This window comes from Cydia fagiglandana, chromosome 4, assembly GCF_963556715.1.
Source record: "Cydia fagiglandana chromosome 4, ilCydFagi1.1, whole genome shotgun sequence".
Classification (NCBI taxonomy): domain Eukaryota; kingdom Metazoa; phylum Arthropoda; class Insecta; order Lepidoptera; family Tortricidae; genus Cydia; species Cydia fagiglandana.
The window spans coordinates 6,421,084-6,435,779 of record NC_085935.1 but is presented as its reverse complement, the minus strand read 5'-3'; the positions used below and the strand labels follow the sequence as shown (position 1 = coordinate 6,435,779).

Sequence of the window (14,696 nt, the reverse complement as noted above, 5' to 3'; positions counted from 1 at the left end):
GATATTAGTGAAAAACCGAAAAATGAGACCTTCTTTCCCCCCTCTCCCCCCCAGCACCGGGGCTACGGCCGGGGACTTTTGATATGTTCACCTCCTAACTAGTCCAAACAAAGTTACGGAGTCAAAAATTGTGTTCCTAGCATTTCCCTCTATAACTTCTTATTTCTTGGCCTAATACTCCCAATATGTAATTAATATTGAACACTGTTAGTAAAAATTCGTACACAAACCAAGTTAACATTAAGTAGGCACGTACGCTGCATACGAATTGCATTGTTTACATAGCAATATGAAGCTGACGATGCACATCGTACGTGCCGTCAACGCCTCCATCCATGGCGCTATGTGCGCGCAGGTCAACGTACTGCGCAACTCATGAACGATACGATAACAAATTTCGCTTCCTCGCCGCGAGCACTGCTGGTGTAGTGGTATCATGCAAGATTCCCATTCTTGCGACCCGGGTTCGATTCCCGGGCAGTGCAGCATTTTTGTATTTTTTTATTTTGATTAGTTTTTTAATCAAACGAATTCCCTGCATCTTTGAATGTCTGACGTGCGTATTTTAATATCGGAAGGGAAATCTGTCATTCCGTTACTGTGTGAATGCGGTAGGTGGGAGCGCTAACATTCCCATGCGTTGAAATTCCTGTAAATGGCATGGGAATGGGACAAATTATGCGAATTTGCGGCTGTGTTCTTGAAATATTTTGTAATGATGAGTCATGGGTGATGAGCGCAAATTAGTTATTCTTTAGTTAGATACAGTCGACGTTACTTACATGTAAGTATGTACGTAGGTACATTTCGTTAAATTTACATCTTATTTATTTTATTCCATTGCACTTTTTTAATTAGTGAAAAATGTTAAGTAGGGGAGGTAGGGGACCCTTGGGCAGTCGGGAGGCTCGGGTACCCCCTTGTGTTTGAAAGGCAGACGTTATTTTTAGAAACATTTAGGATTTCGCACCTAGTCATACAATTTTAGGAATTAACTTCAAATTATGACAAAAAATTGCGGTTACATGGTGTTGGAAATTTCAGAATGTTCTCAGAACGTTCAACGTACGTCATTAGACCATTTTGAGTACAATGGGGTGAAAAAATTATAGTGATTCAGGGTATAATTATTGAATTTATAATACTGATGATTCAGTGAAGGTCTGTACAGTGGAAAGACCCGGGTTCAAGAAATTGTAACAGGATGTCCATGAGTCATCCGACTTCCGTTTAATGTCTTCTATTAATAGTGGTATAATATTCTATGTATTTACAGTGGTTGAATTGAATGTAGACGTTACAATAGAATCAGGAATTAGTTGTAGTTGAATTGAATGTAGACGTTACAATAGAATCAGGAGTTGAAAGTGTAATATTGATAGCTTATTAGGTATTCTATGAACTAACGTGGAAGTGTGCAGCTAATGGAGCACCTTATATTACCTTTAAACGAGCAATATTTATTTATATAATTCGAGGATCTCGGAAACTGCTCTAACGATTTCGAGGAAATTTGCTATATGTTGGTTTCCGGTGGTGACAAATCGATCTAGCTAGGTCTTATCTCGGAAAACACGCGCAGTATCGGCCTCCCACAGATATTTAGTACTGAAACGCGTTTAACCATTATTTAATGAAGTCTAGCTTATCACATTACTAAAAGCAACTACCGAACAACGTCATGCTCTACGTACACACTTTTGACATTGCTGAAATCATCATAAATTTGAAATAAGACTCGTCGTCGTCCACTTTCGTCTTAACCGCAAAGTAACGCCTAATTCTATTAATTACTTGCAAGAGTGCCACGTCTGTGCAAACTTACCGTGGTCGGAGTCTACTATCTTTATAGATTAAGTCCTGTGACCTCAACATAAATTCCGGCAAATTGTTGTCGCACCAAATAAGTAGGTAACATTATGTATAATTAATTCCCATACAGATTTCAATAGCAGCCCACACGGTTGCATATCGGTAAACAAATACCTTTCTCACTTTGTTTCCAAAACAAGTTTTACAGCCCACGCAACCTAATAAGTCATTAAGCCCGTAATAATCATAATTGTAAAGTTTTAAAGTGAAAAGCGGCAAATCAATTGTTGTTCGTCGGTGAAAATAATTAGTGCCCTTTGAAAAATGGCCATTTATAACGCGTGATAAATGTTTACGAGTTATTGTTTGAAACCGGGGTAAGCTGGAGCCACGGACCTGTGTAGATTCCGGACTGATTACTTCAACAAAGTGAAAGAGAAGTCAAACTAGAGGTTCGCGTCTCGTCTTGATTAAAGGAGCAATGATGTCAATATCTGGTTATCTGGGTGCCCTGAAAATCAGTGTCGCTTATGCTAAGCAGCATCCTATTTGGTGTAACTGTAAACAATTATTAATTACTTAGTCGTTTCTTTTTTAAAGTAGGTATAATGTTTTACACCAAACAAATATTTTATATTTTCTTATCTACAGTGAGACACAGTCCTCTGGTCTGATACTTTCTTTCGGATCGTTTTCTCAAGTCTCCTATAATCAACTGTCTGGCTCGGTGACAAAGGTCAATTTTGATTAACAAAAAAGCGACCGTACTCTCCGGTTTTATGTACATCCATAGTTGGAGCGATTTACACGGAGGTTCTACTGTGCTCAAGAAGTCGTGTTTCCATACCATTTTAATAGTCACATAAGGCTTTTAGGCGTGAAAAGTTTCCGTGGCTAACTTGCTAATGATTTTGCACACACGTTCGACGAGCCCGTTTTTGCCGGGAATCTTTAGGAATCCCTGGATATCAAATGGATTATGACTTTAGAGAGTTTAAGAGGATATTCACTGGCAATGATGATATCATATTTACTGGGGTTTCCATCACTAAATCTATATTAAATCTTACTTCGGATGGAAGAAGCGCCTGGCGTCCGTTAGCTCGTTGGGTGGATGACATTCGGAAAATTGCGGGGCACTTTTGAATAAGTGGCGTACACGAAGAGAGGCCTATGCTCAGCAGTGGGCGACTGAAGGCTAGAATGATGATGATGATGATGAAATCTTACTTACTAGGTACTAATTAATAATGTGGGTAATAGGTATGTATTGCATTGACCGGTCTACTTTGTTCGTGTTTCGCTTTATCTGAAGCTCGATATAATACCACTCTCCCAAACTATCGGTTTTAGTAACAATATACGGGGGTCAAATACATTTTAGAAAAAGGTCACTTCTGTAGACAATACGAGTACAATCGAAGTTAACGACTCTGGTATATATATAGATAAGTATACCGTTTTTGTTATTTGAGTCTCAAGTAACTACCTACTGACAAAATGTATCCCGCCTGTAAACTTACCGCTTAAATATAGCTTTAGATTCCCGCTTAAAATTGCGATGTCTACAGGAAAGACGCGAACAAGTTTGCTAAAAAATGTGTATGATGCACAGAAAAAGATTTAGAAGCGTGTCCCCACCTTCCTCCGATAACCCATAACATTGGCGTAACAAAAAACCAATATTTAGTTCCTTCGTATCGCAATACTTAATTAGTTGTATGTTGTATTTAAACAATGGCGAATGGCGACCCACTGCGAGTTACGAGCTGGTGTAAAACGAGGGATTTCAATTAAAATATTACAGTCGCGGACGTTATACAGTCGCCATAAGATATATCGGAGCGGCCAAGGTGTTCACAATATCTGAACAAGCGCTCTAACTCTAACGCCCTGACAATAGAGGCGTGCTCAGATATTTGTGAGCACCTTGGCCGCTCCGATATATCTGATGGCGACTGTACAATGCTTGTATTTATCGGTATAATAAACCGACGCTTTCAGAAAATCTATTTCATGGCGTTATTGAAAAACGCTTGTAGAGTCTAAAAAGCCCTTGATAATCGTTTGTTCTTATCTGTCATTTTTAACCGACTTCCAAATCCCAAAGGAAGAGGTTATCAATTCGGTTGTATGTTTTTTTTTATTATTATTTTTTATGTTTGTTACTCCATATCTCCGTCATTACTTTCGTAATATAAATAAGTATAATAAATAAGTTCTGATGATGGGATCCATGAGAAATCGAGGGAACTCCTCAAATTTTAAAGGCATGCGTATAGAAATTATTGTATTTTCATCAGAAAATCAAGCATTTTCATTAAAAACTGTCACATTTGATGAAGTGGAACTGCTGATGATGATCAGAACGGAACTCTTCAACGACGCATAGTTCACGTTTGGCGATTTGACCTCTTCGTTATGTTTACTAAGCAAGTTTAGTTTTTAAGCCACATTTCTGTCAAGCTCGAGTTCTGATGATGGGATCCATAAGGAATCGAGGGAACTTCTCAAATCTTAAAGGTATACGTATAGAATTTTCTGTATTTTCATCACTAAATCAAGCATTTACATTAAAAACTGTCGCATTTGATGAAGTGGTACACGTTTGGTGATTTCGAATTTCGATTTTGACTTGGACTGGGATCCGGACTCGTACCCGGATCCGGTTCGGACCCGGACCTGGACTCGGACTCGGACTCGGACCCGGACTCGGACTCGGACCCGGACTCGGACCCGAACTCGGACTCGAACCCGGACTCGGACCCGGACCCGGACTAGGACCGGGACTTGGACTCGGACTCAGAGACCCGGACCTTGACCCGGAAAACCACTATGATACCTAAACTAAATAAACCGTTATGATTACCTATCAAGGTATAAAGTATGATGATGCCAAACCCCTCCCGCTCAAACCCCCGTACACCGCACCGCATGCGCCCTTAAGTGGGTTAGGTTAGGTTTGAACTGCGATCCTCACAGAACCGAACAAAAGTGGGTTAAGTTTGGTTAGAACTGCGAGCCTTACAGAAACGAAATGCTACTAGAAAAGTGGGTTTGATTAGGTTCGAACTGCGATCCTCACAGAACCAACCGAACTGCTATCAGAGAAGTGGGTTAGGTTAGGCTAGAACTACGACCCTTACGGAAACGAAATGCTACTAGAAAGTACTGGTTTTACCTCCTTTTCTACATAGTGCACCATCTACCATAATCTTTCACCGGGCCCCATAGAAGTCGGTTTTTTTTTCCTAAAAATTATGATATTCGTGTTTGTACAGTCAGCAGCAGAAGTCGCTATACACTCCAGGTGCTCAAAGAGAGGTAAACGTTTAAACTGTCAAAAAGTTGTTGACTGTCATGGTAGGATTTACTTGTGAGCGCTCAGCGTGTCACAAAGATGTTAACAGTCACTATTCATTAATTTCTACACTTACAACATGTCATTGATACCTTAGCTGTCAAAAAACCACTGGTATCTAAGCGGTCAACGTGTCAAATATATCTGAACAATATGGAAAAATAGACTTTAAACCTTACAAGTATGGTCGAATATTGAATGAAAGATAGCCATGCTACTCGTATATTTCAGGTAAAGCGTTTTGACAATCATCGAAAGCAGTACAGTCTTGTCATCACATACATCTATCTCACGTTTTGTCCTTCAACCATTTGACAGGAGCCTCTCGGTCAACTTACTGCAAACTATTTCTTTTAACTGAATCGTCAAAACGAATGACACATAGCAAAAGCTACCTGAAGCCGAATTTAGAGCCAATTGTCAAGGCACGTTGTGGTCTCAGTTTCAGGCGTTTGCTTTTCAAAGCAGAGACCGCGGGTTCAAATCTCAGTCGTACGCACCTAGAGATTACAGCTTTTTATTTTTTTTGGGTTTCATTTCTATTATTAATTCGTGTCTTCTGGTTTTATGTTAATTTCGCATTAGATAATAATTAATTATAATTTTTGAAGATGTGTCACATGTAGCGTATGTACGACTTTCTAACAAGACGTTGTAGGTTTGAACCCGCAGTGGGCGTTCCTTAGATTAAGTACTCATCAAACATCAAACATACTCCTGTGCGGAATGCCAATTGATATTTACTGCTAGGTTGGATATGTTTAACACCTTTACTGCCCGTGCTCCTCACGTGGGGCCACGGCTAGCCTCTATTACAAAGCCATAAGGTTTACATGTCAGATTGGGACAGTGAACGTGTTACGTTTCAATTTAATTATTTTCTCCTTTGTGCTTTGATCGATTCGGGGCATCGTATTTTAGTACTATACAGGATGGCCCATTTAGATCGGTCAGTATGGGAAAATCTAAAACTATACCTAAGACACACTGATCTCTTCTTAGGAACCATGTCATCGATTTTAGTAACAAGAAAAACTGCATTCAAACATTTAAAAAAAATGTATGTAAAATGTATTGAAAAACATGGTGGTCTTTTCGAAAACTTACTAAAATAAATTAAAGGATATGAAAACAATCATCATCATCATCTCAGCCATAAGACGACCACTGCTGAACATAAGCCTCCCCCTTCAGCAGTGGACGTCTGCACGTCAGCAGTGGAAAATGAAAACAATGCATTTTATTAATTTCAGACATCATGTTTCATAGTAACATTTACTGCTTAAGACCTACACAATCGATATCTAATAAATATAAATAGTGTTAGTTTTATTTGTCAAAACGTTCGGGGTTCGATTCCTAAGCTGAGTACACATTTTTTTTAAATGTATGAATGCAGTTTTTCGTGTTACTAAAATCGATGACATGGTTCCTAAGAAGAGATCGGTGTATATTTTATAGTATCAGATTTTCCCATACTGGCCGATCTAAATGGGCCACCCTGTGTACAATAAGCGTACTAAATAATATATTCTCGCTCAACGTATTAGCTTAGTAATACAGCGGGGAAACGTTGCCAGCGTCCTCGGCACCATGCCAAAGGGGCCCAATTTTTTAGACATATTTTAATTTTATTTCATTTAATTTTGCAGTTTTTAGTTTTAATTTAGTTTATCGATAATTATTAATTTTATAGATAAGTTAATTTATTCTTATGTTTGTATCTACCTTATAAATAATATGTATAATATGCTCTACGATTTGGAAGAACGGCCGCATATTATGACAGTTAAAATAAAAAAACCGATCATTCTCGTAGAACCTACTTATTTATTGTCTAAGTTTGACACTTGACGATAAAATACTTCTTTAAGAAAGGAGGTGTCAATTCGTAGCTGCTACAGTATTTTTTTTATAGTTGAACAGATAAAATGTTGATGCTTAGTTACCATTGAAATAACAACTGCTTAGCAATTGGTGGCACCCTGGCTGCTGACGTACGTGATTGGAGTGCGTGTAGGTATTAATGACAGCAGCTTGAATTTGACTGCTTAGTTACCACTGACTTTGTAACCGTTATTGTCATTGTGATTAAATAAGGGTGTATGTGTTAAAGAAAAACTCAGAAGTTAAAATATATGTGACGAACTGAAAGCCTACGTGAAAATGACAACTTAGATGTCCTTATTTTTGTGACGATTGAAGTGTATATGTTTTCTTGGACACCTTGCCCGCTCAGGTATATCTGCTGCTGACTGTAAGAAAGGGACTAAATTTTGCAAAGGTTCGCTAAGTTTTATGAATAAAAGGGGTGACTTATTACTCATAATGGTATAATTCCATTTCTAACCGCAGCTGCACTATACCGGTACTGAACGCGTCGCTGTCATTGTCAATTTCCATTGTAAAATTGACAGTAGTGCAGCTATCGTTGGAAATGGAATGTTACCCTAAGTGTTTCCGCTTATTATACTTGGTTGCATCGTATTATGGCCAGATGTTAAAGATAGATTATCAATCAATGCAATGGATTGGTAGTACCAATTTGGTACCCTACACCGCGTATTAATTAAGATGAGATTTTTGTATAAAAAAGTAATTTTTAGGGTTCCGTACCCAAAGGGTAAAACGGGACCCTATTACTAAGACTTCGCTGTCCGTCCGTCCGTCTGTCTGTCTGTCACCAGGCGGTATCTCACGAACCGTGATAGCTAGACAGTTGAAATTTTCACAGATGATGTATTTCTGTTGCCGCTATAACAACAAAATAAAAACGCCTAAAAACAGAATAAAATAAAGATTTAATTGGGGCCCCCCATACAGCAAACGTGATTTTTGATCAAAGGTAAGCAACGTCGGGCGTGGTCAGTACATGGATGGGTGACCGTTTTCTTTTTGCATTTTTTTCCGTTTTTTTTTAGCTTTATGGTACGGAACCCTTCGTGCGCGAGTCCGACTCGCACTTGCCCGGTTTTTCTGTTAACATACAGGTATTACGCTACGTCTTACGTAGGCGAACAACGCGCGAACGCGGCGCGGCGCGGCGCGGCGAAATCAATCCTTTGATGCCCATAGAAGTGTCCTACGTAAGCGATCTCGTTGCGAACGCGGTGCGGCGCGATTTGCACGCGAATGTCAGGCGGCGCGGCGCGGCGCGGCGCGGCGGCGGCCGCTTTCGCCGCGCCGCGCCGCGCCGCGTTCGCGCGTTGTTCGCCTACGTAAGACGTAGCGTTAGTGAGGCTTTAATTCATTGTATTGAAACACTTTGACGATGACGTCGAAAATGTTAGCCTTTCACGTCACCGTCGTCACCACACAATTCATAACAACTAATCGACGCTTTCAAACCCATTCTCGTCTGACAACTGTCTTCCACACGTCAATTTGAGTCACAATTAAGAACATACCTAGCACGAATTCAATAGGGCTGCCCGGTTGTCGACTCGATTGCAGTCCGAACATATCGACTAAGGAATCTAAGATCACTATCGACGTTTCTTGCACAGTCACTTGACAGGGGTGGCATCATGTCTATTTCTGTTATAGCTATCTTGTATATTAAGCGTTTAATGTATCATGACTCTGTGTGCAAAATGACGTAAGTGACATATCATCACATTAAAAGCTAAGCATATTTTAACTCACGCAAAAAATCTGAGGAAATGAACGACGTACGCGACTACGTTATATGCTAATAAATGTCGCTTAAACCATTCCAACTTTGTAGCATTGATGTGGAATGTAATTTCTAAAAGCTGCAAAGACTCGGAAAGACCGGTTGTGGAGAGATGATAATGGCGTTTAGTGCGTTTAGTTTTTGTTTTAGGATTATGACATTGCCCGTAAGTCGAAAGCTAATCAAAATGTTTTAATCGATGACGCGATAACGTTAGTGCGGGGGTAATATAAATTTGAATATCGATGAGACTTTATCGTTACGGTGTAAAACATGCAATATTTAAATTTGAATCTAAGTACTGGTTGTGTTGGTAATTTTCACAAATAGTAACGTACAAAGTTTGTTAAATAAATTGTAAATGAGTAAGAGAATCCAGCAGATCAAGTTCATTAAGAACATGTTAAATTCCGACTAAAGTCAAGCCAGTCAAGATATGAGGTTCCAATAGACATTCTGAGCTATTTTCTCAGCCCTGAATTTAATATTATTAGTTGGACGGATGTACGGATGGACTCTGTAAAACATTTATTTAGTTTATAATTCCGTCCTAATCATTAACTACACGCTGGTTCTTTCGCTTTACTTCAACATACAATTGCTTAACGCAATGTGCATTAATTGAAGTCGAATTCTAAATTAAAAATTCTGATATTTATTATTACATTTAAGTTCATCATCATCATCTCAGCCATAAGACGTCCACTGCTGAACATTGGCCTCCCCCTTAAGATTTAGGTATTGTGGTAGTACAATACCTAACTGGTTAACCGGTTTGTAGTAGTATTTATTTACATATCTTCCCACTATATTGGCTATACATAGAAAAACTTTTCTTTGTACTACTACTTACTTACTGCTATGGCGCAAAATCTACTTCGGGTCGTTGCGCCATAGCAGTAAGTAAGTAGTAGTACAAAGAAAAGTTTTATAGTGTCATTTAGTGGGAAGATATCTAAATAAATTTCCCATAAAATTATCGATATCGACATTAGTTTTACTTTTCATCCACGTCACTGAAAGGTGAATGAATTCTTTGCATTGCTTTAATTGATTTGTTAGATATTTCTCGTTGAGTGAGCCATCTTTAATCGAGCCTTAAAATATAATACCGTTTTTATGCCTTCACTGGCAAGACCACCTAAATTGTTATACATATTGTTTATGAATAAAATTGGCATAATACAAGGCAGGACTATCTGATTGGTTATTTATGAAGATGCTGGCCGAGTAAACTTGAACAGGTTATTAACATTTCAAATGTACTTTTGTAATTAGTTAATGTGGTTTCATGATATCTTAAAGGTTGTAAGTAAAGATACGAAACTTGCCCATTCCTTTAACGTAAATAATTCATTGTTCTAATAGACGACAACTAGACTGAGCGGCTACCGCGAAAACCGAAATTCGCAAATTGCGGGGATCTTTCTCTTTTACTCCAATGAAGGCGTAATTAGAGTGACAGAGAAAAATCCCCGCAATTTGCGAACTTCGATTTTCGCGGATGTAGCCCTGCACCCGCGTAGAACGACCTTCGCTATAGTATTTTTCAAACTAAAAGAAGGGTAATAGGTACGATGATGGATGTCAATTCAATACAATATTACATTTAGCATTTTTGGGTTATAAATTATATAGAGATGACAATTATCATCGTACTTACCCTTTCAGTTTGAAAAATATTACCTATTGGTATATTTGACACTCACAGATTTATGAAATAAGGTTGCTCATTTAATTTTACTAATTTACGAAATTTACTAGCGTGGGGACTATAGCCCAAGCCCTCTCGCGCTCGAGAGGAGGCCTGTGCCCAGCAGTGGGTGGGACGTATATAGGCTGAGATGATGATGATGATGATGATGAATTTACGAAATCGGACGATAAAAATGTCACCATTTTGACTCATGTATTGTCATGATCGAATTTTTATTTCATGACAGTTTTCCTACAGCCACTTATATCTACAATTGATTCATGACTGTATCGGTTTAGACCCAACAAGTAAGGATGTTTTGTTTACTGTTAGCAAATATGAACAAATAAACTTAAGTGGTGCACTTCTCTGCGCGACAGAGGAATGGTTTTAGCGCGAGCACCTCTCGTCTTGTATGATTTGTTCACGAGTGTTCTTTGCATTCAAACCCTCCTAGATTCCCCTAACTCCTTGCGTCTGGGTCATGTAAGTTGGTCAAGTACACATAGCAGCAAAAATCAACAATAACAATCTATCAGCCGCAATTCAAGAAAAACAAATGAACAGACGAATCAAAGGAAAAGGCCGAACAATGTGAAAATAATGTTTGTAGAATATCTTGTCAAACAATTTTCGCCTTTTGATGTTGCGGTTGCCCTGCTTCTGTTCTTTGGAATTCTTTGAGAATATTACAGTAAACAATTGGAATTTTGTACCTAATGTCCGCCAGTTGTGGAGTTGCAGATATTAAATTATATAAGCAACTTCTAATCCAAAAATCGAGCGTATTTTGAATTGTCCGATGCTGTTCGGATATGATGGTCGTTCTTGTCTACGTGACAGCGTGATAAAATGGTGTCCGTCACTTTCTAATATTCCATGGTGTTAAAAAGTGACAGTTATTTTATCACGTAGATAAAGATGGATAAAGCCATCCATAATACGCCGGCTGGTCACTGTTTCAACAATTGCTACCATATTCTTAATTCTAAGTAATAATGACAAACAGGATAATAACAATACATCATTTCGACACCTACCAATTTTTAACCGACTTCCAAATCCCAAAGGAGGAGGTTATCAATTCGGTTGTATGTTTTTTATTTTTTTTATTTTTTTTATTTTTTATGTTTGTTACTTCATATCTCCGTCATTACTGGACCGATTTTGAAAATAATTTTTTTGATTGAATGTATATGCATACAGATTGGTCCCGTTTCTGTCAAAACCCAGTTCTGATGATGGGTTCCATGAGGAATCGAGGGAACTCCTCAAATGTTAAAGGCATACATATAGTGATTTTTGGGTTTTTATCATCAAATCAAGCATATACATCCAAAAGAGTGACATTTGATGAAGTGGAACTGCTGATGATGATCAGAACGGAACTCCTCAACGACGCATAGTTCACGGTTTGCGATTTGTCCTCTTCGTTATGTTTGTTAAGCAAGTTCAGTTTTTAATGCACATTTTTGTCAAGCTCGAGTTCTGATGATGGGATCCATGAGGAATCGAGAGAACTCCTCAAATCTTAAAGGCATGCGTATAGAGATTTTTGTATTTACATCAGAAAATTAAGCATTTTCATTAAAAACTGTCTCATTTGATGAAGTGGAACTGCTGATGATGATCAGAACAGAACTCTTCAACGACGCATAGTTCACGTTTCGAGATTTTTCCTCTTCGTTATGTTTGTTAAGCAAGTTAAGTTTTTAATGTACATTTTTGTCAAGCTCGAGTTCTGATGATGGGATCCATAAGGAATCGATGGAACTCCTCAAATATTAAAGGCATGCGTATAGAGATTTTTGTATTTACATCAGAAAATTAAGCATTTTCATTAAAAACTGTCGCATTTGATGAAGTGGAACTGCTGATGATGATCAGAACAGAACTCTTCAACGACGCATAGTTCACGTTTCGAGATTTTTCCTCTTCGTTATGTTTGTTAAGCAAGTTAAGTTTTTAATGCACATTTTTGTCAAGCTCGAGTTCTGATGATGGGATGTATAAGGAATCGAGGGAACTCCTCAAATATTAAAGGCATGCGTATAGAGATTTTTGTATTTACATCAGAAAATTAAGCATTTTCATTAAAAACTGTCGCATTTGATGAAGTGGAACTGCTGATGATGATCAGAACAGAACTCTTCAACGACGCATAGTTCACGTTTGGCGATTTTTCCTCTTCGTTATGTTTGTTAAGCAAGTTAAGTTTTTAAGCAACATTTTTGTCAAGCTCGAGTTCTGATGATGGGATCCATAAGGAATCGAGGGAACTCCTCAAATATTAAAGGCATACGCATAGATTTTTTTGTATTTTCATCATAAAATCAAGCATTTACATTAAAAACTGTCGCATTTGATGAAATGGAACTGCTGATGATGACCAGAATAGAACTCTTCAACAACGCATAGTACACATTTGGTGATTACGAATTTCGATTTTGACTTGGACTGGGTCCCGGACTCGGACCCAGAACCGGACTCATACCCGGATCCGGTTCGGACCCGGACCCGGACCTGGACTCAAACCCGGGCTCGGACCCGGACTCGGACCCGGACTCAGACCCGGACTCGGACCCGGACCTTGACCCGGAAAACCACTAGGATACCTTAACTAAATAAACCACTATGATTACCTACCATAAAATGTGTAAGTATATAAGTATGATGATGCCAATCTTACTAGCCCCTCCCGCTTAAACCCCCGTACACCGCACCGCATGGGCCGTTAAGTGGGTTAGGTTAGGCTAGAACTACGACCCTTACAGAAGCGAAATGCTAGTAAAAAAGTGGGTGGTTTTACCTCCTTTTCTACATAGTGTACCATCTACAATAATCTTTCACCGGCCCCCATAGAAGTCGGTTTTTTTTCTTAAAAATTATATAATCAAAATATAAGTTTGAATTTACCTCCATGGCAGCGTTGGAAGTGTTAACTTTACAATATCTCGTATATTGTGGCAATAAATCAGTTTTTTTTATCCCCAATGTGTTAAATTTACGCTGTCTACTGAACTCATCTAAATCTCGGCGAGTATACGTAATGCAATAAAATACATTTGTTTATAATTGAGAGCATTTTATTGACTTTAATAGCATAATAAAATGTGGGAACTGACTTGACTGTAATTTGTGCTTTTAAACACTCGTATTAGGTATACGAGACTTTCTGTTTTCTTTAATATTTGTACACTTTTTCTCCCTTAAAATAGTAGTGCTCAAAGGCAGGATGGAATATTTTTGCTCCTTACTAACATAAAAAATATTAACCGCAATGCCCGCTAGAGTTGAGCATTACATTAATTTATTTTAATAATGTACTGTATTAGCGAAAAACCGTTTTCTGTAATCTTTGGCCTTGAATGACTTCCGACGTGCACACGAGATTTTCTGTGACTTTTAAGGCAATTTAGAAGGCCATAATTAAATACGAGTTTCAAGCTTATTCGGCGCGATTCGGGAAATGATTTAGAGATTCACTGGATATGAAATACAGTAAAACCCGCTTAATACGATCACGTTTAAAACGATTTCCCGCATAATACGCTATTTTCGCCGGTCCCTGCTACTTTAGGCCTGTTTTCATACATTTTTTCACGGTTAATACGACTCGCGTCCCGCTTAATACGCCATCTAAAATTCCCGTTACGAACCATCTGCACGTTTGTGTTATTGCCATAACCATTGTACGGTCGTGTTGTTGATATACAATACGCCGTTAGCCAACATTTTTTAATGTGTTTATTACCTACCTACCTTAGGTTTTTTGTTTTGTCTTTAATAGGTATCTTTTGTCGGGTCCTTATCGGCGTGAGAATGCTATGCCATCTGCTTGACGGTTATGGGCCACGGAGTGCACGGAGTCCACGACTTTATAGTTGAGCCTATCGTTAGTGTTCCTAGATTATTTAACCGCATGTGAACTTATACCTACCTACACTTAGATATCATTCGCTCATTATCACCGCTGCTGTGTTTGTACATGAAATAATACTAGTTTTTATTTCACGTTTAATACGATTTCCCGTTTAAGACGCTTATTTTGCTAGGTCCCCTCAGAATCGTCTTAAGCGGGTTCTACTGTAGTAAAAATATGTGACGCTTCACGGCAAAAGGTACCATTGCCCCGGCTGAATATTGGAGCG

At 38.6% G+C, this 14,696-nt stretch overlaps 1 non-coding gene across 1 annotated transcript; it reads left to right on the top strand.

Moving 5' to 3' along the window:
* The first annotated feature begins 414 nt into the window (after window positions 1-414).
* Window positions 415-485, top strand: Trnag-ccc (transfer RNA glycine (anticodon CCC)). The gene has a single exon. It is a non-coding gene; the product is annotated as a tRNA-Gly (tRNA).
* The last annotated feature ends 14,211 nt before the right edge of the window (window positions 486-14,696 follow it).